Below are 20,884 nucleotides of genomic sequence, written 5' to 3'. Positions count from 1 at the left end.
TCAAAAAATAGTATTTAATACTTTTATATCTTAAAAGTACTGATGACTAATTCTAAACACATTAAGTTATTAAAACGCTGCTCAAAATTATTAATACATCATGGATATCAATAAGAAATTAATCTTATTTTAACCTGATTTCATCAGCCTACTGAGTCATATAAAACTCCCCCATTTCCAGATTCTCCATAAATATTTTCCCCTATTCAGTTTTAACTTCTTACTTTATGTATGCTATTAAAACCGAGTAATTGTTGAAGAATAAAAAACTTCTTTCTTTGCATACCAGTAATTCTAAGAAATTTTGATTCTAAGAAATTCAGAGCATTTGTTTTAAAGTTAAGTTTTATACAGGTAGTCCTTGTGATTATTCATTTAATAAAATGAAGTTACAATGATGCTGACAAAGGTGACTTACAGTGGGTCTTAAAACCTACAGCATCCCTACGGCCAGATGATCAAAATTTAGATGCTTGGCAACCGATATGTATTTACAAAGGTTGCAGTGTCTTCAGTCATGTGATCACCATTTGTGACTTTCCAAGGGGGCTTCTAACAAGCAAAGTCAGAACAGGAAAAGCCAGATTCACAAAAAAGGATGTAAAATCATGTGTGACTCATTTAATGACTGCACCGCTTCGTGATGGAAGCTCCAGTCCCAATTGTGGCCATAAGTCAAAAATTATTCATGCATTGACTCATTATTAATATCATTCGATTATCATTTGATCAATATGCAGAAGAGTTTGTTTGAGTCTATTTTCCTGTCATTGTTTCCCTTGCTCTTGCTTATTTTTATTATCAGTCTCTCCATCATGTTTGAAAATGCAATCGCAAAATAATTCCCATCAAAATAGGTTGATGCGATGGCACTATGGGCATGTGAGTGAATCAACACCAAAAGAGAGAGAATTGCACAGGTCATGACCACTGCCTTGAGTTTGCAGAAAATCAGAGCTTCAAACAAATCCAGATGATCAGAACTGTAAACAAATCACGATGAAAGCCTACTCAGCCAATGGCAATCTTTATTTAAGCATCAGCATCAGTCCACTCAGTAATATTTACTTTGAAGTAATCTGTCTCCCTTCTGATATTTGATATTTTAGTTCCATTGTTCCTGCCAGCATTGAATTATCGGAGTTATAATTATAATCTAAAACATCTGGAGAATATTAGGCTGCATAGCCCCTCTAGCACTTTGATCCATGAAAGTGGATTTTTTCCAGGCTATAACAAAATGTCTTTAAAGATACAAGAAATCAGTTGATTCCTGGTCAATCTTTTTTTTTCAAGAACAAAGGGAAACCTATTTCTATCCTCTTCATATTATTTTGTAGTTTCTTCATGCAGATAACTAATAATCACTGTATGTAACTCCCATAACATTATAAATCTGACTTGTCAATAATGGCTTTGCAACAATAAAAATTAATCCTGGATTAAGTGGACTCCATTGCTAACGTGACTGTCCAGTTATACCTGTGTAATTTGTTCATTTTTAAGAATATTAATTCACTGTGATTACATTATTTAACCAGATTCTTTTTAATTTTTCCTTACTGTTAGATTGTAAGGAAGTGTGTTTTTTGCATGGCTTAAAGCCCTGCAACTTCAGTGGCAACATTTGTATACTCAAAATCTGTTTCCTCTTTGCTCCTATGCTGTGTGGCAACTGACACCATGGCAGTTTACTAACCTCCTTGAATGCAGAACATTGCGCTTTCAAATGAGCCACCATGCAAAGAATACAAATCTGGAAGGATTCCTACCCATGAGATTTCAACTGCTTTAACTCAACCAGTCTCCAATTAAGAAACACACCAAAATCTTAATTAAATGTACTTATTTTCATGTATCAGAACTTAAGCACAGCTGTTCAGATGCAGCCTTAGAATTCTGAAAGTTTGCATAGATAGAAGAAGGAACTTAAAAGAGCTCTTTGGCCAATTTGGCCATTTTTATTTATAGATACCAGTTTTCAAGTTGTTGCAATTGTTTGCTATCCAAGATCCACCAGGTGGAACCACCAGGAACAAAATTGGGCAGGTCTCAGTTTAGCACAGTCCAGAAATTTATTGCCAAGTTTTTTAATTATTCCACATGAAAAAACTCCCTCCTGGCTTCCTCCCAGATTCTCAGTTCCAAGCTGAGTTTGAAAGGGCACGGGCTCCTTGCTATTTTTAAACAAATGGGGAAGAAATGGTGGGTGACTTGCAAGTCATCCAGATACTGATTCATATCTGGCACCCCTGTTATAGAGGGTCTCCACAATTCTCAGGTACTGTAACGAACTCCTGTTGGGCTACAGGAAAGATGTTTTTAAAGAACCACTCAGCAGCAGAGCTCACAGAACGGGAGCAATCGGGGCAGCAAAATTTTAAATTAGAATGTAAAATACAGGTAGTCCTCGATTTATGACCATAATTGAGCCAGGAATTATAGTTGTAAATCATGCTGATTGTTAAGTGTGTCACCATACGGCTGCACCCAATGTTACGATGTTTTTTGCTGCAGTCATTCAGTAAATCACTATAGTCATTAGGCAAATGCTGCTGTCATTAACCAAACCCCTTGCCCAGTGGTGAATTCCAAAATTTTTTACTACCGGTTCTGTGGGCGTGGTGTGGCTTGGTGGGCATGGCAGGGGAAGGATACTGCAAAATCTCCATTCCTACCCCACTCCAGGGGAAGGATACTGCAGAATCCACATTCCCTCCCCACTCCTGGGGGAAGGATATTGCAAAATCTCCATTCCCACCCCACTCTGGGGCCAGCCAGAGGTGGTATTTGCCGGTTCTCTGAACTACTTAAAATTTCTACTACTGGTTCTCCAGAACCTGTCAGAACCTGCTGGATTTCACCCCTGCCCTTCTCTACAGCGAGCATTCTTTTGCCAGAAATTAAGCACTGATTTTCAGCAAAAGGGGTAAATTGCAATCACGTGACTGCAGCTGTAAATGTAGGTTGACTGCCAAGTTCCAAAATCTGATCATATGTCTGGAGGAGGGTACACCAGTCATCATCAGCCCTGGGAGGGGGGGCGGGCAGGGGGGGGAGGACAGAGGCCAATCTAGAAACTTTAAATCTGGGTTGTAAGTAGTTGTGGGGTCGTTCATCATAACTGAACAGTTGCTGAACAATTAGTCATAAGTTGAGGACTATTGTACTACTTTTTTTTAAAAAAAAATTCTTACAAACATCTCCCTTACAGTGAGAACTCTTAGGTGTCTATCCTGCATTTTAGAAAAATATTTAAATGTCAAGCCGTGGCTAAGTCCAAGAAACCAAGGCTTAGCAACGGTATCCCAATCAAGGAACTGTCAACTCAAATAATCAAACAGCAAATAATAGCCTAATCATGGAACTTCTAAGAAGAAAACAACATTCTCATCAACATTGACAGGGCAAGCCACTAATAAGGGCGGGCAGCTATGGCCTCTTTACAACCTGTGGATTTCAACTCCCAGAATTCTTAAGCCAGCATGGCTGGCTCAGGAATTCTGGGAGTTGAAATCTATAGATCATAAAGGACCCATAGTTGCCTACCCCTGCACTTATATATTGACAGAGCAACCCCACTCCCTTCTAGCACCAATGGCCTTACTAGTTTAGTAATGAAAAATCTGCAAGAAAACAACCAAGCTCAAAGAATACCAAGCACTATATTTCAACCAAGAAAAATGTAATGTCAAACATTTGCACATGCTACATGACTTACTAATACTTATCAGATGAGTAAAAACAAGACAGTAAAAATAAAAGCAGAAATTTTCTTTAAAAAATTAGTCGTGTCTGGTGGCTGCAGTGGATCGCAATATTTAAGTCATTAGATCATATGCAGCCTCAGCCTGATGAACCTACTAAACAACATATATGAACATTTTTAATATTCTATATGTGTGCAATTCTGAAATAAGTCCTCCATTCACATCTATTTACATTTTTAATGCTATTCAAATACATCTTATTTCCTCTTAGCTCTAATGACCCCATCGATCGTGATTTTTTTTTAAGCACCAGAGAGCTGACTGGTAGCTAAACATGATTTTCATGCGGCTCTCATTAACTGAATTAATTCCAATTACATGAATTATTAATTAACTACAATCTATATGTTGCATACTTCAAGGGATTCAGTCACTTGGCAAATGACGTAGGAGCCATGGTGCACAATATTTACAGTGCAGCATTGCAGACTAACTCTAGCCATTGCCAGAAGTTCGATCCTGACCAGCTCAAGGTTGACTCAGCCTTCCGAGGTCAGTAAAATGAAGACTCAGATTGTTGGGATCGACGTTCTGAGCTTAGAGAGGGCTATAAAGCACTATGAAGTAATATATAAATCTAAGTGCTATTGCTGTTTAATCTATGACAGTTAAACTGTCCTTGGGTCATATGATCACCTTTTGCAACTTCTGACCAACAAAGTCATTAGGAAGCCAAGTTCACTTAACAAGTGTTTCTAATTTAATAACTGCAGTGATTCACTTAACAACAGTGGCAAGAATAGTCATAGAATGGCAAAACTCACTTAACTGTCTTGTTTAGAAATAGAAATTTTGAGCTTAATTATGGTTGTAAGTCAAGAACAACCTGTACGAAGGTTGAAAAACACTGGTTTAGAACAAAAAGCAATACAGAATGTGAAGATGTAAGCACAAAAAATATAGTCTCTGATTCAGGGGTGAAATGCTCCTGGTTCGGACCAGATCGCCCGATCCGGTAGCGATGGAGGCGGGTGATTCGGAGAACTGGTAGCAAAAATCCCTGCCCCCCTCCATGCCGAGCTGAGCCACACAATCATCAAAGGCTTTTTTTTTTTTTACTTTTAAAAAAGCATTTTTTCTACAACCACTTCAGCCAAAAAATGTTTTTAAAAGTAGTAAAAAAAGTCTCTGCTGATCGCACGGCTCAGCTGGGATCTTCAAAGGCTTTTAAAAGGAAAAAAACCCTTTTTTTCTTTTAAATGCCTCTGACGATCCAAGCTGAGTTGCCTGATTGGCAGAGGCTTTTTAAAAAATCTCTGCCGATCAGACAACTCAGCTTGGATCGTCAGAGGCATTTAAAAGAAAAAACCCCTTTTTTGCCAAAGAGGTTGTAGAAAAAATGCTTTTAAAAGTTAAAAAAAAAAAAAGGCCACGCCCACCCAGTCACATTACTCCTCCCACCAAGCCACGCCCACAGAACTGGTAGTAACAAATTTTAGATTTCACCACTGCTCTGATTATTGCAATACTGATAAGAATGACTTAAATATTCATTAGAAATACACAAACAAAAATATTCTGTAGTATGCTAGGATTTTCAGAATCCGATACTATATTTGTAATTCTATTATGTCACAATATTCTTCTTACAGCTATTAATATATTGTGACATTACATGAACTCATTAGTCATGGAAAATTCTATTTTATAAAAGGAAAGCACACCATTTATTATACATTTAGAACAAAAATAGTTCAAATCTGTATTTCACCAGCAGTTCCTTTTAGAGCAGAAACTGTTTTTTGAGGGTGGGGTGCAAAGTTAATAGAAACTGTTACTTTCAGTCAAAATACTGATGGAAAAAGCCACAGCTCAGTGTCAACCAAAGACTACTTAAAGTAATATGAATGAGATTTAAAAAAAAAAGAAAGAAAGAAAGTGGTGGCAATATAGGAATGTGAATTGTAATTAAACCATTATTAAAGCTTTGTCTTTTATCTCAAAAGTAATTAAACTCTTGATCTAGAAGTAGCTCAAGACCTTTATTCTAAAAATCTTTTAGATATAGATACCAAGACGGATTACAAAAGAAATGCCTTTTTGCAACCAGTTTTTCCTGATACAATTCTTTCTGGTTGCGGGCTTGGAGGTTCCCCCCTCCCCCCCAGACATAATGTTCAATGAATTGCTTTATAAAATGTGGAGGATTTTGCTCAATTTGTTAGTCAACCACATAAAAGCATGCAAACAAACTAATAAGTAAATAACAAAAGAATTGCTTCACCAGTGAGGTAGGTGGCTTTCAATAAATAAACATAATATTACATACAATATATAACCACATTACAAGTTTGCATTTAAATTTTAGAAGTGCAGTCTAGTAAACTTATATCCAAAGACAAACTGAATGAAATTTTCCCATTCCTACTGTCTGTAAGGAATATTGGCCATTGCTATTGGATGACAAAGACAATGCTCTATTAGTGATTATTAGCTCTCCAACAAAAGTTTTGAATTTCAGTTTCTAGAATTCTTAAAATGCTAGCATACTTTGATTTAGGGGAACTCACTCTTATTTCCAAGAACGCCTCCGAGTTGCGTGTATATTATTTTCTTAAGAACGAACAACTGAAACAATGGAGGTAAGATCGTTGGCTTGATTTAGAAATGATCCCATCTACCCAGGGGTAAAAACAAGACACAGAAGTAATGGGGAGCAACCTCATGTGTTTCAAATAGACATTCTGAGATTTGGCCACAATCTCCTGGCAGCCATTTTGTGAGAATGCCCATGTCATGCTCTCAAAATTCCAAAAACACCTAGTTGCAGAAGAATGGCCATGAGAAAAGCCATAATAGTAAATGAGATCCTCAACTTACAACAATTACATAATTGAGCCCGGAACTATGATCAAAAATTGTGCCAGTCATTAAGTATATCACGTGACTATGTCCAATTTTGCAACCTTGTTTGTGGCGGTCATTAAATAAACACAATGGTTGCTAAGCAAACATGACAGTTGTTAAACAAATCCATCGATGTTTTTTGCCAGAAAGAGAAAAACCAAATTTCTGGCAAAAAAGTGTTGTAAATTGCATTAACGTGACTGCAAGATGCTGTAAACAGTTGTATACATGGGCTGGTTGCTAAGCACCTTAAATGCAATTATATGACAGGGCAGCCATCATAACTTTGAATCAGAGTTGTAGGTATTCCTGGGGTGGTCAGTCATAACTTTAAACAGTCGCTAAATGACCAGTTGTAAATCGAGGACTACTTGTCCATCTATTGAGCACCAGAGATTCAACATAATCTCAAAACAGAGACAGGAACGCTCAATTTATATGGCTTTCATATAATTGCAAAAGCTAAACTATTGGTATCACTTTATTCAATGTTTTGGTTTTTCAAGGACTGGAAAAGTTACTGTCCCCAAAACACAATTTTCACTTCAACACCTGCACATACTCAGGCCAGGAGATACAAAAGCAAATGTTTTGACTAAATCCAGTGGTTATATATTAATCAGGCTAGGTAGAGGCCCAAGAACCTTGTCACAGCTAGACAGCTGCATAGCGTACAATTATTCAAGCGTTTTGAGAGAACTCATGGCTGCCCTTTACTAATAGTTGCCCTTCTTATTCAGAAAACAAAAACACTTACTAAAAATTACTTGAACATAGCCCAAAACAAAAAACAGTTTCCAACATGCTGCTTAAAATATGTCTTTGCTATGTTGATATCTGTGTAGGATGGACAAAAACGACATCATGCATCATCATGACAAGAATGCACAAATGATATAGTTTGCATCCCTGTTGCAACTACATCCATGGGGCATCATAATTTTGAATGGGCAACTATGCTTTCTCTTACAGATAATCCTTGACTTCACAAGAATTAATTTAACAACCACTCAAAGTTATAATGGCACTGAAAAAAACCATATAGTCATATTTTGAGGACCACCTGCACCTCTATTTTTAAAAAAAAAAAATTAGAAAAATCAATTTTTTATAAGCTTGGCAGGTTAAAGACTGAAGGAATTCCCATTTAAATGCAAATCACCCACACCAATCTCAATTCCCAAACAGTCATAAAAGGCACTTTTCCCACCATTTGTGAGGGTACCATATGCCACAATTATGGTTTTGCAAAGGTTAAGTTTCCACTCCAGTTCTTATTTCATGATTTAAATTGTGATATTTCAAATTCCAACAATAAAAAGTTTCAAATCTATTATGAAGCCATTTCTCCCTTCTAGCTAAATTGAAAACTTGCTGGTTCTTGAATTCAAGTTTTTCCTCTTCTTTTAAACTCTCAGTTTTTCAGCTTCTCTGATGTTTCCATCCTCTAGTAATACTATCTATTAAGACTTTCTTTTATTTCTGAATAGATTAAGCTTAAGCCTGACCAACAATTCACTATTTATGAGTATCTACATGTACAAATCCTGAAATTTAGAAGTTGTTTTCAAAATGGAATAGTATAGCAATCGGAAACAGGGTGGATGATTATTTATTTCCTGCAACCAGTCCTGTGGATCTGAATTCTGTCTCTATATCTAAATTAGCAAATATATCTACAGCAGTGGAAACTATAATTCTAACACTCGGAAATATCTTCATTAAAAATTCAAGTAAAGCAGGAATCTTGGCTAAATTGCTGAATATTAACTGCAATGATACCAACTTTGGGGGTGGGTGGGAGGAAGCACTAGTCTTTAGTTTGGGAACTCCTGATCGGCCCCAACTATTAACCAGACGGAACCTTGTTTAGCTCTTGTGTGTTCATGCAAAGTCAGCATCATGGTTAACTCTGACATCTGCACTGGCTGAATCAAACTGTTAACACATTAGCAGGGAGAAATTGTTCTCAGAAAATCCTAAATTTATTCAGGTATATTTCTGAAAAAAATGCTTTTATCTTTGCAATTTATCAACAAGAAGAGATAGAGATTGGTTTCCCAGGTTGTGCTAAACCAGGGGTGGGCAATTGTGGCTCTTTTACAACCTGTGGACTTCAACTCCCAGAATTCCTGAGACAGCCAAGTTGTGCTAAGCCATAGTTTAACCATAGTTTTTTGAACAAAGTGGCTGAATTTACATTATGTAGGCCATAAGCCATGGTTTCAAGCCACAAATGGCTCAATTCGTTTTATGTATTTAATTAAGTACAATAGTCCTTGATTTACGACCATAATTGAGCAAAAAAAAAAATCCATTGCTAAGCAAGGAAATTGTTAAATGAGTTTTGTCCCATTTTACAACCTTTCATGCCATAGTTAAACAAATCACTACAGTTGTTAAGTGAATTATGTGGTTGTTAAGCAAATCTGGCTTCCTCCCTTGGCCTTGCTTGTCAGAAGGCAGCTGGAGCATTACAAATTGTAATCATGTGACACCGGGAGAGTGCAACGGACATAAATTACACACAAGTTGCCAAGTGCCTGAATTTTGATCTTGTGACCATGGTGATGCTGCAATGGTTGTAAGTGTAAAGAACTGTCATAAATTACTTTTTTCATTGCTGTTGTAACTAAATGAATGGTTGCAAGTTGAGGACTACCTGTACTTATTTATATCTGTTTCTATCTATCTATCTATCTATCTATCTATCTATCTATCTATCTATCTATCTATCTATCTATCTATCTATCTATCTATCTATCTATCTATCTATCTAAAAATGGCTGTGTGTATATGTTCCAGCATAACTCTGGAACACTTCGAGCAATTTCAACCAAACTTGCTACACAGTTGACTTACTCTCTGGAAACAAAGTGTGTGGGGATAATACACCCCACACACCCTGTTGTGCCTTAAAATGGCTTCTACTGTACTGCCTTAAAATGGCTTCTACTGTGCAGCACAGTGAAGTTGCCATGGTAATGGCTTCACAGTACTCCCTCGTAAGGGGGAAAATCCAACATTAGAAATTACGTTTGGTCCGGACATTTTCAACAAGGCTTTGATTATTCTTGAGGACAAATATATGGCCATGATCAATAAAACATTACTGCAACTTTGCCTGCGTGCACCACTACGAAACCGACACAACGTACTTCACATAGATTACATATGAGAAAAGAACTACAGCGTCAAACAGCTTAGTGCATATATCGTGGACAAGAAACCACTTCTAAATCAAGATCAGAAAAAAGCATACCAAATGATCAGGGATCAGCTAGCAAAACAACATAGTATCATTTTACTTGACGCTGCTGGGGGCACAGGGTAAACATTTTTAGCTAATTTAATTCTCACCAAAATCAGGGCTCAGGGTGAAGTTGCTCTTCCTGTCTAATACAGAATTGGGATAAATAAATACCCGGGCAACGCCGGGTTATCAGCTAGGTTTTTTTATAAATTAGTCAAAGCAGTGAAGATAGCTAATATTTTTTCCTCCTCCTATTTTCTCCACAGCAACAACAATGGGTTGGGCTGAGAGAGAATGACTGTCCCAAAGTCCCACATCCAACTTTCATGCTTAAGGTAGGACTAGAACTCAGAGTCTTCTGATTTCTAGACAGGTGTCTTAACCACTAGAACCAGCTGGACCAAACTAGATCAATTCATACAATCCATAAGGAAAAACTCAACAACCACCTTATAATTTATCATGTTCTCAGAGACTGGATGTGGAATGGTATGGTTTCCCCACCCCCCCATCCTGAAAGCTTCTATGCAGTTTCCAATAATTTAGCCTTTCAAACAGTATACCTGAGGAGGTTTCTCTTCTGGTTCTCTTCTGTATTCAGTATCTTTTCATCCAAATAGATTTTTGTTTTCCAGACAAATCACATGCATTAAGAATGCAGGCAATTAAGATCTATGCTTTACTCTGTACTTTACAACGAACTAGCGGAAAGCAGAATTCAGTCAGTCATTAAGTCTGACACAGCATCTCCCATTGAGAAATAAATCAACCACCCTGATTGGTTTTTGGCCCCAGGGAACACTGCAGACTCTAGCTGGAACCAACTGATGTAAGAGATCTGGCTAAGGAAATAGGGAAGCAGATATGAAGTGAATGGCATCTTACGAGTGTAAAGCAATGAAGTTAATGACTAGGATTTTCCCACCACAAAAATAAAACACTTGTACAACACGTAAAATGAACCAGAAGTGAAGTGGAAAGAGCGGAAAAAAGAAAGGAAGGAGAAAAAAAAAGAAGAAGGCTAAAACAACGCCGACTTCAGTCTGACCTAAGCATAGTACATAAAATTATCTGCCACAATGTCCTTCCTGTCAATGACTACTTCAGCTTCAACCACAATACACGAGCAAATAATAGATACAAACTCAAGGTAAACCACTCCAAACTCGATTGCAGAAAATATGACTAACAGATTGGTCAATGCCTGGAATGTACTACCTGACTCTGTGGTTTCTTCCCCAAACCCCCAAAACTTTAACCTTCAACTGTCTGCTGTTGACCTCACCCTATTCCTAGGAGGTCTGTAAGGGGCGTGCATAAGTGCACCAGTATGCCTACCTAATATTCCTTTTTACTTATTCTTTTCATGTATTCAAATTATGTTTATACTTTTACCTGTTATCTTATATAGGCTTGACAAACAAACTTATAAATATCAATAATAGTAGCTTATTCACCAGATGTATTACAAGACATTGAAGGATTACTTGTTCTAACATAATCTCTGAGCAGATAATTCCATATTCAGCATAATTGTACAAAATCCCTGTTGAAGAACACTGATCACACTTCTGAAAAGGATGCAGTAAATGTTAAGAATTTGAAATGTTTCATGCTTAAAATACCTTATTTCAAGATCAAAACAATTATTTTGGGTTGGCAAGGATCTATTTTGACTGTTCCCAAAGGGTTAAATTTCCAGAATATGGAACAGCCTGTTTTCAAGATGATTGATTCCAACTCAACATTGAATGTAGTCAATTTATGACCTGTGGACTTCAACTCCCAGAACCCCTGAGCAAAATTGCTCAGGAATTCTGGGAGTTGAAGTCCATAGATCATAAAAATTGCTGTACTTGCCCACCTCTGCTCTATGTGAATTAAGAAAACATTAATAGAGAGTGATTGGAAGAAGAGAGTACAGAATAAGTATTTCTGACATTATAAAGTACCTTTTCCTTCTCCTAAGTCACAGTAATGTTTATAATTATATGATCCTTTCCCTCCCTTCTGTGTCTTTTATGGATTCTATTTTGGATATTTTACAACCCATATTTCCAAATGTCGCTTAGGGAGCCCCCAGTAAATTAGAATAAACTAATAAAAACAACTAAAATAGCTTTTAGGAGCTTTAAAAGAGCAACATATTTTGAGGGTTTCAGAAACAGCTGTAAAGCAATAGTCTTGCTATGCAATTAAAACTTCTTTGAAGGTAAGGGATAATTGTATTAATTTATAGGATAAGGTGAACCACTTTAAATCAGTTTGATTTTATAACTTTTTTGCTGTGGTTGTTAAGCGATTCAGTGTACTTTTTAAATTAATCCCATGTCTTTAAGCGAATCTGGCTTCTCCCATTGGCTGCTTTGGCTGGGAAGGTTGCAAAGGGTGATCACATGACCTTGCGATGCTTCAACTGAGATATATACATGCTAAGTGTTTGAATTTGGATCACATAGTCTTTGGGATGCTGTGATGATCGTAAGTGTGAAGGCTGGTCATAAATCACTTTTTTCAGTGCCGTTTTAACTCTGAACAGCTACTAAATGAATGGTTATAAGTCGACTACCTATACCTGATGAAGAGGTTGCAAGGCATTTTTACTGCAGAGCGACAAACCACAAGTAGACCTGCTCATACAGTTTCTCTAGTTTCAAATGAAAGTATGACAGTGATGAATTGGAATTAATAACTATTTTGAGTTCAAAATAATACTCAAGCAATTTTCCAAGTCCTAACTGAGACTTCCTCCCTCTCTATGATGAATCAGCTTCCTGAAAGAATTTGATTTTCCAATAGCTAAATGTGGCTTGGTACACCTTCTTCTTTTTCTTTTCCTCTTCTCCTTTCCCACAAATCTCATTGATGCTTTCTGTTCTCTAGGCAATCTAGTTAATAAGATCTGGGACATGGTGGTTAAGAAAAATCAAAATCAGTGAGCCTTCACCATCTCTCGGTTAGGACAACTTCTCTGAAAATATATGAATGTGAGTGTGTGCACCCAGAAGTATATTTCAATATAGCATATATTGATGAATATATACTTATTATATAGATAGTCCATAACATCGGGTAGACAGAATAGCAGTTATCTATTTAGTCAATGGTTAGCAAATAAGCCAATAAATTTGATCTAGTGGTTCAGGCACCAGGCTAGAAATCAGGAGACTGTGAGGTATAGTCCTGCCTTAGCTGTGAAACCAACTGAGGTGACTTTGAGCCAGTACCCCTCCCTCAGCCCATCTTCCAGGGTTGTTATTGTGGGGAAAGGTGTGTTGGATATGTTTGCGTTATTGAGTTATTTGTAAAAATAATAAAAGATGTGCTATAAATCAAATCAATCAGCTTGATGGACCTACCAAGCAATACAGAATATTCTGCATGGATATAATTTTGAAACAGGATATTTATATCTATTTCCTTTTTACGCTATCCAAATGCATCTTCGTTCCCAGCTCTAATGACTTCACTGATCAAGGGTTTTTTAATCACTAGAGAGCTGATTTTCATGCTGTCCCTTTAATCTAATTAATTACAATTAATTAAATTACTAAATCCATATGCTACATGCTTCAAGGGATTCTAGATGGTTTACAATGTAGGTTTTTGTTATTAACATGTTGCCAAAGTATTTTATTGAATGACTGGATAAGTAATCAAAATTCTTTTCTTTCCTCCTCTATACTGTAGTTTGCTGGCTTTTAGTTTAATATGTTTCTATGAACTTGCTATGATGGCTTATAAATTATATTTTAGGGCTCACTGTAATGGATGAGTACTATTTGTAGTTTGTTCAATAAACCATTGCAAAGATGGTTTGGAGCAGTAGTCTTTCCACTTTAGTGATTTTAAGATCTGTGGACTTCAACTTTCAGAATTCCCCAGCCAGCATAACAACTGGGAAATTCTGGGAATTGAATTCTAGGCATGCTGGCTGGGGAATTTTGGGAGTTGAAGTACACGCATCTTAAAATTGCCAAGGTTGAAAAACATGATAGTACAGTCATGAAATTCCAGCCTGCAATTCATGTATCCCCCTTTTTATGTGATTTTCACCCGAACATAAAATATAGAGTGGCTGAATCCCAAAAAAATATCTGCATAAGTCATCAGTGACTGGATGAATACTATAAACCTCAAAATCAACCCTGCAACCTCTTTTCTTTAAAATACATTCTCACCCCTCAGGAGTAGGACAGCTGTTTCATTGGGCTGCAGATTTAGGGGGATACTTTTATTATGCCATCACGTGAAAAAACATTTAAATTAGGAAGTAAGACATAATCCCTTTCATATTTAACCTTCACCAGGGAGAAGAGAGGAGAGGAGAGGAAGAGAAAGAAGAAAGGGAAAAGGGAAAAAGAGAGGAAGAAAAGGGAGGGGAAAGAGGAGTTGGAGAGAAGGTTAGAAGGAGGGAAAAAGAGAGGAGTGGGGGAAGAGAAGGGGAAGTAGGAAAGAGAAGGAGAGGAAGAATGAAGAAAGTAGGGGAGATAGAGGAAGGAAGAGAAGGGGAGGAGAAGGAGAAAGGTTGTGGCAAAACAAAGAAGGGTAAATAGTAAAAGAGCAGCCCCGAACAAGTAAAAATTAAAAATGAAAGTTAAAAGATAAGATGAATGAAAAATGGTGGATAAATGACTGTACATATAAATATGTTTATGAGAAATAAAAATAAAAACCTTTTTGAAAAAAAAATATTTAACCTTCACCATGTTTTCTCAGCCTTACTCTGCAGGACAAATGAGAGAGCTCTACAAGGTGCAAAGGCAGAGAAATGTGTTTATTTTGTGAGTAGGAGGGAACGGAACTCAGCTGAAAAACCAACTGTATTTTTTTTCCTTTGCTATTTTCAGAAATTTGGATGAAATGATGGGCTATTCATAAGGCAGGCAAACTGAACAAGGCAGACTGAACAATTACCACCTCTTGGCTAAAAGGACAGGTTAAAAAAAAGACAGCCATTTGTTTAGTTAGAGAATTTCTCAGAAGTTTCTGTGCCCAAAAAGGACCCTGCAGGATGCTTGCGGTTGCAGACAGGGTTTGCAATCCTCAAGGCCGGTGAAAAGACCCCTCCCTTCCCTCAGATTCGTGAGGTAACTCCACTGTTTTCATAACAGCCACTTTGGAACTTTTGGAACTAAGAAAATCTTTGGACCTTGGGAACAAATAATATTTACATATACCTATTTTTGTAGAAGAATCAAACATCCCAGGGGGGAAAAAAAAGAGGGGCATTCGGACTATAAACCCCTTATTTGTTTTCTTTCAATCTTATTAAGGCATGGAAGAATTTGGTTAATCTAATGGCCTACAGCAGCAGCCCCCAGCCTTTTGGGCACCAGAACCGGTTCCGGGGAAAGTAGTTTTTCCGTGGATCAGAGGGGGTGTGGTTTCACGTGCTGCCTGCATCCCAAGGATGGGGCTTTGCTTGTTTGCGCGGACCGGGTTTCTGGCATGCTGTGGCCCAGTGCCGGTCTGCCTCTTAATGGTGATCTGGATTTAGGCAGTCCTGATAAGGCCAACCTAGTTGAATTCAGTATGCAGGGATTTACCCTCCTCCCCCAAGAAAAGCTTGCAATCTCACTGCTAAATTCTTTCAATGTAACCTCTGTATTCTCAGCTAAATAAGAATCATTAACTCTCGTAATTTTTTTTTTTTGATGTTAGTCTTCATTCTCCGAAAGCTGGCTAAAGGTGGAGGGAAGTAAGGAATGTAAGACCATTCCACATGCAGTTACTGCATGCAAACCCAGGGTATATGGACATTGCAGTGAATTTATGAATCTTGATTCTAAGAAAGGGTTTAAAACTCGTTTTTTATTTCACACGGGGCACAGGTGAAACACTAACAATATTCATACAAGGAACTAACCCACAGAACTATCCAGATTTCAACCTAATATGTTAAGAAACCTTGTTGGTGCAGTTAGTTTATATTCAAAGACTCATGCAAATTCAACAGATTGTTAAATAAACGAACCATGCTTAATTTAATTGAGATAGAAAAGATATTGCACGAGGGTGGAATATCATCTCAAGAATTACTACAAGGAGACCAGGAGAGTTGAAACAATCTGATAGTTTGTAATTTTAATGGTACTATCTATGAGAGCGACATAAACTTTAGATACAGATAGTCCTCAATTTACAACCAATCCCCCAAAAGGGACTGGAAGTTATGATGGTAGGGGCCCCTCCACAGTCATGTGATCAAACTTTGAGCGCTTGGCAACACAGCCATATTTATCGTTGAATGCAAAATACCTCAGCCACGTGACCATGTTATATGATGGTTTTGCTGGACACCTGCACTTCATTTTTGGCAAAACCATTGCTATAGCAAGTCTTTCATTTGCTTAACAACCATAGTGTTGGCTTAACAGCTACCACAAACAAACTCACATGACTAACCATGATGTATAGCTATAATGGACCGGTTCTATTATATTTATATGTTGAGGACTACTTGTAATGCTTATGTGTACATACTATGCTAACCTGGGTTTAAGGACATGAGTAACATACCAAACCACAAAGTAATAGCAATGACCACATTCACATAGTTCATAAACCCAAAGAACACAATCATGTTTTAGCCTGGAGTATTCTAAAAAAACTAGTCATTGATGAATGAAGAAGCTTAATCCATAAATATTGAAGTCCTTGAGTTTTGGGGATATGCATAAATCAAAGATTAGGTTTTTACCTGTATGCCTAATGACACACCACTGGCTGAACTTTTCCTTTTTAACCATGACCATACTGTACCCATTTTGAGTGTTTTCCAAAGAAAGAGAGGAAAGGGAAACTCAGCCCATTTTATAGCTGCTAAAAATCCTATTTCCTTGGTGGAGTTAAAGGTAAAGAGTCAATTTTAGGAGCCACCTTAGCCTAGAGGAGAGAAAAGCTTCTCCCATTGTAGGAATTAAGTTGTAACATAAACCAGCGTTTTCTCAACCTTGGCAGCTTTTAAGATCTGTGGACTTCAACTCCCAGAATCGAAGTCTACGCACCTCAAAGCCGCCACTGTTGAGAAAATATTGAATAAACACGGCAAAACATTTTGCAACACATTAGGCTGGCTCTCCCTTTAAGAGAGACATACTAGCAATCTTAAGCAATTGAGAAAATACAAGTTATGGAATCGGAGGGAGAGGGTGATAAGTATAGAGTTTTACAGGGCAGGGGCTGAGTTTCCCATAGCAAAACTATGCTCTTGTTAAGTTTGCTATCTGCAGATGGATCCTCCAGAAATAACGAATAGAATGCTAAATCTTCTCGTCTTACTAAGAAGTTGTCACTGCAAACTTCCTTTGGGGCTGAACATTAAACTGAAGGACAGGGTAGGTCAAGATACCCACTTCCATAGGATTGTTCATATTTACAATTGCTGCCTATTTGATATCAATCAATTCTTAGCTTTGCATGGGGGTGGGGGGCATCCTTGAACTTTATTCAGCTGCAAGTAAATTTTAGCAAATGAAAGCTCCCCCATTACTCGTCTGTGCTGGAAGTTAAATTTTTGATTTAGACTAATGTTAAAATCATAAAAGCAGAAACTCTTTAAAAAAAACGGTCTGGAATTCTACAGGTAAGAAATCACCATCAAAGCTGCCATATTGACTTTTTAATCATATTCTGTGAATACCTCTACCTTCTGCCTACTTGTTGACTTCCTTTCTTACAGGTTACTGTTGAACAGAAAAATAGACTTATCATTTCATCATATTAGCATTCAAGGAAAGAACAGTACTAACAAAGGAGAATATCTATAGCTCAGGCTGAAATAAGGGATCTTTGGTGCTTTCTGAGCTTGGTGGTTTTCTTGCAGACATTTCATTACCCAAGTAGGTAACATCATCAGTGCGCTGATGATGTTATGTAGTTGGATAATGAAACACAATACTGTAATGGAATCAATGCACTGGAATTACAGGTAGTCCTCGACTTACAAGCACTTGTTTAGTGACTGTCCAAAGTTGCAACACCATTGAAAAAAGTGATTTTATGATCTGTTTTCACACTTATTGGCAGCATCTACATGGTCACATGATCAAAATTTGGGCACTTGGTATTTATGATAACTGCACTGTCTTGGGGTCATGTGCTTACCATTTGGTAAATTTCCTAGTTGGCTTCCAACAAGCAAAGTCAATGGGGGAAACCAGTTTTGCTTAATGACACAAGATTCACCTAACAACTGACGTGTTTCACTTAACTATGACAAAGAGGTCATAAAAGGAGGCACAACTCACATAACAAATTATGTTGCTCTTACTTAGCAACATCATTTTGGCCTTAATTGTAAGTTGAGGACTACCTGTGTTGAATGTAATTATGGATATAATCCTTGTCAATCCACTTGGCTATATACCTAGACTCCAAATATCCATGAGCTATGGTTCTGAGGTGCTATCATTTTACATACAGATATTCTTCAACTTACAACATTTCATTTAGTGACTGTTCCAATTTACCATGGCACTGAAAAAGTGACTTATAACTGCTTTTCACACTTATGACCATTGCAGCATCCCCATGGTAACGTGATCAAAATTCAGACACTTGGCAATTGACTCGTATTATGACGATTGCAGTGTCCTGGGGTCATGTGATCACCATTTGGGAACTTCTGATAGGCAAAGTCAATGCGAAAGCCAGATTCATTTAACTGTGTTATTAATTTAACAACTGCAATGTGGCAAGAAAGCTTGTAAAATGGAGCAAAATTCACTTAACTGTCTCGTTTAATGTTGGGCTCAATTGTGGTTATAAGTCGAGGACTACCTACACATTCATTCACACTATCAACATTCACTAGATTACACATTAAATTACAATCTAACCAATCACAGGATAGTATACTGGGCTGTAGAAACCCCAAATCTGTGATTAATTTGTGACTGCTGGATCACCAAGTAAGATCATAATGTTAAGTAATCACACAGAAGTTCAGTTTCTCATGGGCAAGCATGCCTTTGCCCTCACAGGATCCCTGCCCCTGAGATTGTTGGGTGTGAGTCTCTCCTCTTGAGGTTGGACTCAGGGGCTCAGTTCGGCTTGTTGACGTACCTGCCTCCCAGCTGCGTTATGACAGCCCTGCCTGTCCTGCAAGAGGCAGTAGCCGGGCTGGTGGTGGAGTTATGGTACTGGGGGACTTCAACTTGCCATCACTTGGCGAATCCTCAGTTGCGGCTCAGGAGTTCATGGCTTCCATGACAACCATGGACCTGACCCAAGTAGTTCAGGGTCTGACCTGATGGTTCTCTCGGGGCAGTGGAGATATGATCTGGAATTAAGGGGTATAGATGCTTCTCCCTTGTCGTAGTCAGATCATTTCCTGCTGAGGTTAGACTTCAAGGCGCTACTCCTCCATCGCAGGGAGGCGGAGCTGATTAAGTGGTTCCGCCCCAGGCACCTAATGGACCCTGAAGGGTTCCAGAAGGAGTTTGGGGAGATATCTGACTCCCTTGTCCACAGTCCGGCTGAGTCCCTGGTGGCTGCACTGGACCGGATTGCGCCTTTGCGACCTCTCCATGGTGGTGGATCCAGGAAAGCTCCCTGGTTTACCGAGGAGCTCCGGGAGATGAAGCACCAGAAGAGACGTCTAGAGCGACGCTGGAGGACCAGTAACTCTGAATTTGACCGAACACTCTTAAGAACCTTTATTAGGACTTAGTTAGTAGCGATACGGGCGGCAAAATGTTCGCATTTTTCCACACTTATTGCATCCGCTGATTCTCACCCAGCCGCCCTATTTAGGGTGACTCGCTCCCTCCTTAATGTAGGGGGAGTGAAGGAGCCCTTGCAGGGTAGAGCTGAGGAGTTTGTGCAGTTTCTGTCGGATAAAGTCGCTCAGATTCGGATGGACCTGGACTCTGATTGGGCAATTCCGACCAAGATGACGGGGCAGGTCTTAGTCCTATTGTGTGGGATGAATTTGAGCCTGTGACTCCTGAGGAAATGGACAAGGCTGTAGAAGCGATGAGTTCCTCCACTTGTTTGTTGGACCTGTGCCCCTCCTGGCTGGTTTTGACCAGCAGGGAGGTGACACGAGGCTGGCTCCAGGCTTTAGTTAATGCATCCTTGAGGGAAAGATCCTTCCTGCAACCATTATAGGAAGTGGTTGTAAGGTCCCTCCTCAAGAAGCCTTCCCTGGATCCAGCAGAATTAAAGAACTTTCATCCAGTCTCCAACCTACCCTTTGTGGGAAAGGTTGTAGAGAAAGTGGTGGCACTTCAGCTCCTGCAGTCATTGGATGAAACGGATTATCTAGACCTTTTTCAGTCTGGCTTCAGGCCTGGCCACAGCACAGAAACTGCTTTGATCATGCTGATGGGTGATCTCTGGCGAGCCCGAGATGGGGGTCATTCCTGTATCTTGGTGCTACTTGACCTCTCAGCAGCTTTCGATACCATTGACCATGGTATCCTTCTAGGACGACTAAGGGAGTTGGGAGTGGGAAGCACCGTGTTACGGTGGTTCTCTTCCTATCTCTCTGGTCGGTCACAGTCGGTGTTGGCAGGAGGGCAGAGGTCGACCCCTAAGCCCCTCATTTGCGGGTGCCTCAGGGCTTGGTCCTCTCTCCCCTCCTATTTAACATCTACATGAAGCCACTGGGTGAGATCATCCGACGATACGGGGTGGGGTATCAGCAATATGCTGATGATATCCAGCTGTATATCTCCACCCTGCGTCAGTTCAGTGAAGCAGTGGATGTGATGTGCCAGTGCCTGGAGGCTGTGAGGGTCTGGATGGGAGTCAACAGGCTCAGACTTAACCCAGATAAGACCGAGTGGCTGTGGGTATTGCCTCCTAAAGACTATGTCGATTGTCCATCCCTGGTTCTGGCAGGGGGAGAAATTGTCCCCCTCAGAGCAGGTTCACAATTTGGGAGTCCTTATAGACTCACAGCTAAGATTAGAGCAACATCTAGCAGCTGTGGCTAGGGGGACCTTTGCACAGGTTCGCCTGGTGCACCAATTGCGACCCTACTTGGATCAGGAGGCTCTCCTCA

The 20,884-nt window shown here is 38.9% G+C and overlaps 1 protein-coding gene and 2 long non-coding RNA genes across 9 annotated transcripts in view; 2 read left to right on the top strand and 1 right to left on the bottom strand.

Moving 5' to 3' along the window:
- The window catches only part of PRKAG2 (protein kinase AMP-activated non-catalytic subunit gamma 2), a 238,371-nt gene that overhangs the window by 59,260 nt on the left and 158,227 nt on the right, over positions 1–20,884 (bottom strand). The window lies entirely within an intron of this gene.
- Positions 1–20,884, top strand: part of LOC132709512 (uncharacterized) — a 38,823-nt gene that overhangs the window by 2,878 nt on the left and 15,061 nt on the right. Inside the window, exon 2 of one of the 2 annotated variants that reach the window (XR_015734130.1) lies at positions 10,137–10,205. This is a non-coding gene — a long non-coding RNA (uncharacterized LOC132709512). Of the gene's footprint in view, positions 1–805; positions 1,447–10,136; positions 10,206–20,884 lie in introns of those variants that run through there. The other variant, XR_009620541.2, reaches the window with a different exon arrangement.
- Positions 12,795–19,799, top strand: LOC148114387 (uncharacterized). The gene is made up of 2 exons (XR_015734131.1): positions 12,795–12,857; positions 14,721–19,799. It is a non-coding gene; the product is annotated as an uncharacterized LOC148114387 (long non-coding RNA).

The sequence above is a fragment of the Pantherophis guttatus genome, chromosome 4 (genome assembly GCF_059756535.1).
Source record: "Pantherophis guttatus breed Tessera chromosome 4, ASM5975653v1, whole genome shotgun sequence".
NCBI classification, from domain to species: Eukaryota; Metazoa; Chordata; class Lepidosauria; order Squamata; family Colubridae; genus Pantherophis; species Pantherophis guttatus.
The sequence above is the reverse complement of the archived record's forward strand: the minus strand, read 5'-3'. Positions and strand labels throughout refer to the sequence as shown.